The sequence below is a fragment of the Colobus angolensis genome, unplaced genomic scaffold, assembly GCF_000951035.1.
Source record: "Colobus angolensis palliatus isolate OR3802 unplaced genomic scaffold, Cang.pa_1.0 Scaffold2, whole genome shotgun sequence".
In the NCBI taxonomy this organism is placed as follows: Eukaryota; Metazoa; Chordata; class Mammalia; order Primates; family Cercopithecidae; genus Colobus; species Colobus angolensis.
In genome coordinates this window covers 3731772-3739074 of record NW_012115154.1, presented here as the reverse complement: position 1 = coordinate 3739074, position 7303 = coordinate 3731772, and the positions used below count along the sequence as shown (strand labels likewise).

Below are 7303 nucleotides of genomic sequence, written 5' to 3'. Positions count from 1 at the left end.
TCTCAAAAATAAATAAATTAAATTAAATTAAAATTAAAATGGGCAAATGACATGAAAGGATTTCTCCAAAGATACAAATAGTCAACAAGCACATGAAAAGATGCTCAACATCATTAGTGACTGAGGAAATGCAAAGCAAAACCGTAATAAGGAACCACGTCACACCCACTAGAATTGTTTTAACAAAAACAATAACAGCTACAACAAATGTTGGCGAGGATGTGGAGAAATTGAAACTGTCATACATTACTGGTGAAAATGTAAAATGGTGCAGCTACTCTGGAAAACAGTCCAAAAGTTCCTCAAAGAGTTGAGCATAAAGTTACCACATGATGCAGCAATCCCACCTTAGGGTATATACCCAAGAGAACTAAAATACACATCCACACAAAAACCTGCACACAAATATTTCTAGCAAGATTACTCATCATAGCCAAAAGTGGAACATACTGAATGACCATCAACTGGTGAAATAATTAACAAAACAGAAATAAACGTAACAAACAAGGTGCAAGATAATTATTCAGAAGTTAATGAAAAGACATGAGACCTAAATAAATGAGGAAATGGATCACAACAGTGAAATAGTGTAAGGCCAGGCACGGTGCTCACACCTGTCATCCCAGCACTTTGGGAGGCGGAGGCGGGCAGATCACATGAGGCTAGGAGTTTGAGACCAACCTAGCCAACATGGCGAAACCCTGTGTCTACTAAAAATACAAAAATTAGCTGTGGATGGTGGCACACGTCTGTAATCCCAGCTGCTTGGGAGGGTAAGGCACGAGAATTGCCTGAACCCAGGAGGCATTGGTTGCAGTGAGCTAAGATTGCGCCACAGCATTCCAGCCTGGATGACAGAGGACTCTGTCTCAAACACAAAACAAAACAAAGACATAACAGTGTAAAGGTTTCAGGAGCATAAGTCATCAGGAGGGCCTCATGGAAAAATATCAGAGTGGGACCATGAAGAGTATTCAGGAAGGTAAAAAGGATAATAGGAAAACCAGCCAGGTGCAGTGGCTCACGCCTGTAATCCCAGCACTTTGGGAGGCCGAGGTGGGTAAATGACTTGAGGTCAGGCGTTCGAGGCTAGCCTGGCCGACACAGTAAAACCCCATCTTTACTAGAAAAATAAAATTAGCCAGGCGTAGTGGCACATGCCTATAATCCCAGCTACTTGGGAGGCTGAGGTAGGAGAAGCACTTGAACCCCAGGAGGCGGAGGTTGCAGTGAGCTGAGATCTGGCCACTGCACTCCAGCCCAGGTGACAGAGCAAGACTCCGTCTCAAAAAAAATAAAAATTAAAAATAAATAAATAAATAAATAAATATTCAGCCAAATCATAGGATCTCAGAGAATGAAGTGACTCTTCACAGTTTACAATCTCTTCATAGTTCAAACAGAGGAACTTGAGGCCCAGGATGGGAAGGGACTTCTCCAAGGGCATTCACAACAAGGAGGACAAGATAATCTACATTTGCTTCACACTCAAAAACTAAAATATGTGATGACAGAAAAGAAGAGAAAACTCTGACACACCACTGAGAGCACATATGGCTTAGCACTCTGCCACAGGTACAGTCTAACATGCTAACAGGTACAGTCTGGCAGGACATTTAAGGTCGGTGGGAAACACAGTGACAAGAGACAGGTGCAACATTTAGAAAACTTTGAATATTTATCCCATTTGGTGACTATTTTCCTAAACAAAAACTGGTTCATGAAAATTTAGATATACCCAAAAGGGCCAAGGCTCCTCACCTTTGAGTTTTAATGATAATAATTCCATTTTCCTCTGGTAATTAAGAGGCTCCATCTGGAGCTTAATTTTTCATTTTATAAATTCAAACTAGCACGAATTGTTTTCATCATTTTCTTTAATCAGTGTTGCTTTTATTCAATCAATACACAGCAAAGAGGTTTTAAAAAAATAAAGTGCGGCACTTAACACCATCAGTCACACATGGCATGACTGAACCTTATCTTCAAGTTGGAGATGCACATAGGGAACAGAATGCAGCTGGGTTCTTAGTACGCTTTAAACTTACTAAGCTTGAAACACCAAAAGCATAATTTAAATTGGTTTGTTATTAGCAATAAGAAACATAGAAGAGGCTATCTAATCTCTACTCATAGACCATTCTGATCACTTGATTAATCAGATATGGCCTGCAAAATCCTACTTTTACCAATGTTGCACTTTGAAGCAGAATGATTTTTTTCTCCTATGGGATGAAACCAGGTAGGAAGAGGTTTTCCAAATCCAGAAGGAGTATTAAATTTGCTTAAAAGAAGAGAAAAAAAAATCAAATGAAAGTATTAGCTCTAACACCAAAAAGAAAAAACATGGGATTTAAAAACTTTCAAAAAAAATAATCGAGTTCTGGTTCCAACACTATCAGGCGGTGTGCCTAAAGCAAGACACTTAACCTCTCTGGAGCTTTGCTGATTTGAGCTTCCTGATTTATAAAACATTATACTCACAATGTAATGTCCAGCTCTAACATTCTAAGATTCCTAGTTCTTACCATATCTGTCTCTAAATAAATATGGCATGTCTAACGTGGCTTCACTTTGGCAACTTCGCCAGGCATCAGGGCACATGAAAAACTCATGATTAGTTTAAAACACAACACAAAACAAAAACCATAAGCCTCTAAACAAGTCGTATCCAATTCCAGTTTCAGAATACTACCAGATCTACCAAAGGGGTATTGTAAGATTAAATACACAAGAAAAATGTCACTAAGAGAAATGTTTCCGAATACTACCAGATCTACCAAAGGGGTACTGTAAGATTAAATACACAAGAAAAATGTCACTAAGAGAAATGTTTCTGAATACTACCAGATCTACCAAAGGGGTACTGTAAGATTAAATACACAAGAAAAATGTCACTAAGGGAAAAATTCATGAAGCCAGAAAAGCATATACAGTATGTTGTTCATGGGATGGTCAATAGGCATGTTTACACACACACAAAAAAACCTAAATCTGAGGAAAAGTGACTCAGTCTGAGAGGTTAGACTGGAGTCAGATTATAAGGAGGTCTTGGATGAGTCTGAAACCTCTTTGTAGGCCAAGAATGCCTAACTTCTTCCAGGCCAAGACCTGGAAACCTCATCAGTAGTTCTGTCAGGTGAATGCCATCACAATGCCCTGCTTCTTCCCCTACATGGTCACCTGTTAGTATTCCCTGTAGAGAAGACTGTAGCATAAGGAGTGCAATGCTTTCTTCCCAAGCTCAATACTAAGTGCATTACTATCACACCCTCTCTGCAATAATTTTGAGACTTTAGGGGTAAGAAAAAGTAGCTTCTTTTCACAGGAACATTGGGGACAATTAATGGTACAACACTGCAAGTTTGAAAACAGAGGACTGAGATGAGGAAAGTAGTGTACAGGAAAAATAGATGGGAAGAAGATGCTGGAGCTAAGAGCCCTAAAAGGGAAGTCTAGACTGGCACAGAGCAGTACACAACAGAAGAACTGCATTGTCAGCTCTATAAATAGAGTGTACACTAAGAATCAGTGAAGCTCCACAATCCATTATCCACAATTCTGAAACTCAACTCAATCCAAACTACATTACATCATAACTCATTTGGTAGCAAAAGCATACCTGACCTGAACTAATAGCAGACTATTTATAGTCATTATCACATTTTAGTGTGAATAATCATTTTTTGCTATAGCAATAGAAATCTTTAAATATAGGATCCTGCCTTAGACCTCCTCACTGGAGAATATGTCTCACAGCAAAAATTTTAATACATTTGATTACAAAGTGCTATCCCAGATGCTGCTGGGGGTGTTAAGTACCAAGGTACATGATATAGCTTAATACTTTTCTAAAATCTAAAAGAAATCTGATTTCCCAAATACATACGGCCCCTAAAGATTTTGATTAAGGGACTGCAGATCTTAATATACTAAAAATCAACTTCATATTTAGCCCCATGAAAGGATTAAAAATTATCTCTGCCCTTAGATAACTTATATGATGAATAGGAAGAAATGCTAGGTAAAATAGTTGTATAACAACAGAAGGCAGGACCCTGCACAGGATTTTCAATGTTAACAGATGCTCCAAAAATCAGAACTAGGCCATGCATTAAGTGGCAAAATGAATGATAGAGAAGTGATTCTTTTAAGAAATCATACTTGAAAAATATGTACCTCAGGTTGACATTAAAGGCTCTAAATATACTAAGTGTTCACATTTAAACTGGTGATATGGTTTGACTGTGTCCCCACCCAAATCTCATCTTGAATTCCTACATGTTGTGGGAGGGACCCAGTGGGAGGTAAGTGAATCATGGGGGCAGGTATTTCCCATGCTGTTCTCATGATAGTAAGTCTCATGAGATCTGATGGTTTTATAAAGAAGAGTTCCCCTGCACAAGCTCTCTCTTTGTCCATGTAAGACGTGACTTGCTCCTCCTTGCTTTCTGCCATGATTGTGAGGCCTCCCCAGCCATGTGGAACTGTAAGTCCATTAAACCCTTTTTCCCGTATAAATTACCCAGTCTCGGGTATGTCTTTATCAGCAGTGTGAAAAATGGGCTAATACAACTGGCAAGGGAAATGCGAAGAAAACTGAATGTGGAAAATCAAGGCACAAGATGGGAATGGAGATGTGATGACTGGCATAAAAGAAACAGGCCTGACTGGAAAAGAGAATTTGAGTTAAAGAATGGAGAGAATTAAGTATGGAAAGCTGGGCAGGGCTAGATGATGGGCTTCAAACAGCAGGTAGGGCAGCCAGGCACAATGACTATGCTTGTAATCCCAGCACTTTGGGAGGACAAGGCGAGAGGAGAGCCTTAGCCCAAGAGTTTGAGACCAGCGTGGGCATCATGGTGAAACTACATCTCTACCAACAAAATGCAAAATCAGCCGAGTGTGGTGGCATACATCTGTAGTCCCAGCTACTCTGGAGGCTGTGGTGGGAGGATCACTTGAGCCCAGGAGGTAGAGGTTACAGTGAGCTGAGATCATGCCACTGCACTCCAGCCTGGGCGACAGAGGCAGGGGAGTTTCCTTCACATGTAGCTGTGGTAGGGAGCCACTGACTACTCTTTGCCTGCAGCAACATGATGAAAGCACTGCCTGAGAAGCATTCTCCTGGTACCTATACTCAGAAAAGGCTAAGGAAGCAAGGACCTACTAGATGATGAAAAGATGTAGGAACTAAAAAAGGTAATTTTTTTTTTTTTTAAGAAAACCAAGTACCTGTTAAAGAAAAGCTGATTACTGTGGTGGCAAGCAAACAAGACTGAATTGTTTCTATTGATCAATAAAGATCAATGGAATAGAGTGGAGAGCCCAGGAATACACCATAAAGGCTTATTATGGTCAAGTGATTTTCAACAAGAGTGCCAGGGCACTCAATATGGAAAGAACGGTCTTTCCAAGAAATGGTGCTGGGAATAATCTTTTCAAGAAATGGTGCTGGGACAATGGGATATCCACATGCAAAGAATAAAGTTGGACTGCCACCTCACACTATATACAAAAATTAACTCAAAATAGATTAAAGACCTAAATGTAAGAGCTAAAACTATAAAACTCTTCGAAGAAATCATAGGCGTAAACCTTCATGAGTGGGGCTGGGCAAATAGTTTTCTCAGATATGACACCAGAAGTACAAGTAACCAAAAAAAAAAAAAAAAAAAAAAATTGGACTTCATCAAAATTAAAAATGTCTGTGTTTCAGAGAATACCATCAAGAAAGTCAAAAGACAACACATAAAATGAGATAAAATATTTTCAAATATATATATCTGATAAGAGATCTGCATCCAGAATATATAAATAATTCTTACAACTGAATAACACAAAAAAACTCAATTTAAAAATGGGCAAATTGGTCAGGCACAGTGGTTCACGCCTGTAATGCCACACTTTGGGAGGCCAAGGTGGGTGGATCACCTGAGGTCAGGAGTTCAACACCAGCCTGGCCAACTTGGTGAAACCCCGTCTCTACTAAAAATACAAAAATCAGCCAAGCATGGTGGTGGATGCCTGTAGTCCCAGCTACTTGGGAGGCTGAGGCAGGAGAAACTGCTCGAACCCAGGAAGCAGAGGTTGCAGTGAGCTGAGATTGCACCACTGCACTCCAGCCTGAGCGACACAGCGCGACTCCGTCTCAAAAATAAATAAATTAAATTAAATTAAAATTAAAATGGGCAAATGACATGAAAGGATTTCTCCAAAGATACAAATAGTCAACAAGCACATGAAAAGATGCTCAACATCATTAGTGACTGAGGAAATGCAAAGCAAAACCGTAATAAGGAACCACGTCACACCCACTAGAATTGTTTTAACAAAAACAATAACAGCTACAACAAATGTTGGCGAGGATGTGGAGAAATTGAAACTGTCATACATTACTGGTGAAAATGTAAAATGGTGCAGCTACTCTGGAAAACAGTCCAAAAGTTCCTCAAAGAGTTGAGCATAAAGTTACCACATGATGCAGCAATCCCACCTTAGGGTATATACCCAAGAGAACTAAAATACACATCCACACAAAAACCTGCACACAAATATTTCTAGCAAGATTACTCATCATAGCCAAAAGTGGAACATACTGAATGACCATCAACTGGTGAAATAATTAACAAAACAGAAATAAACGTAACAAACAAGGTGCAAGATAATTATTCAGAAGTTAATGAAAAGACATGAGACCTAAATAAATGAGGAAATGGATCACAACAGTGAAATAGTGTAAGGCCAGGCACGGTGCTCACACCTGTCATCCCAGCACTTTGGGAGGCGGAGGCGGGCAGATCACATGAGGCTAGGAGTTTGAGACCAACCTAGCCAACATGGCGAAACCCTGTGTCTACTAAAAATACAAAAATTAGCTGTGGATGGTGGCACACGTCTGTAATCCCAGCTGCTTGGGAGGGTAAGGCACGAGAATTGCCTGAACCCAGGAGGCATTGGTTGCAGTGAGCTAAGATTGCGCCACAGCATTCCAGCCTGGATGACAGAGGACTCTGTCTCAAACACAAAACAAAACAAAGACATAACAGTGTAAAGGTTTCAGGAGCATAAGTCATCAGGAGGGCCTCATGGAAAAATATCAGAGTGGGACCATGAAGAGTATTCAGGAAGGTAAAAAGGATAATAGGAAAACCAGCCAGGTGCAGTGGCTCACGCCTGTAATCCCAGCACTTTGGGAGGCCGAGGTGGGTAAATGACTTGAGGTCAGGCGTTCGAGGCTAGCCTGGCCGACACAGTAAAACCCCATCTTTACTAGAAAAATAAAATTAGCCAGGCGTAGTGG

The 7303-nt window shown here is 40.2% G+C and overlaps 1 protein-coding gene across 1 annotated transcript in view; it reads right to left on the bottom strand.

Annotated features, from left to right (window-relative positions):
* Positions 1-7303, bottom strand: part of LOC105511387 (chromosome unknown open reading frame, human C7orf73) — a 14568-nt gene that overhangs the window by 3221 nt on the left and 4044 nt on the right. The gene's annotated exons all lie outside the window — the stretch shown is intronic.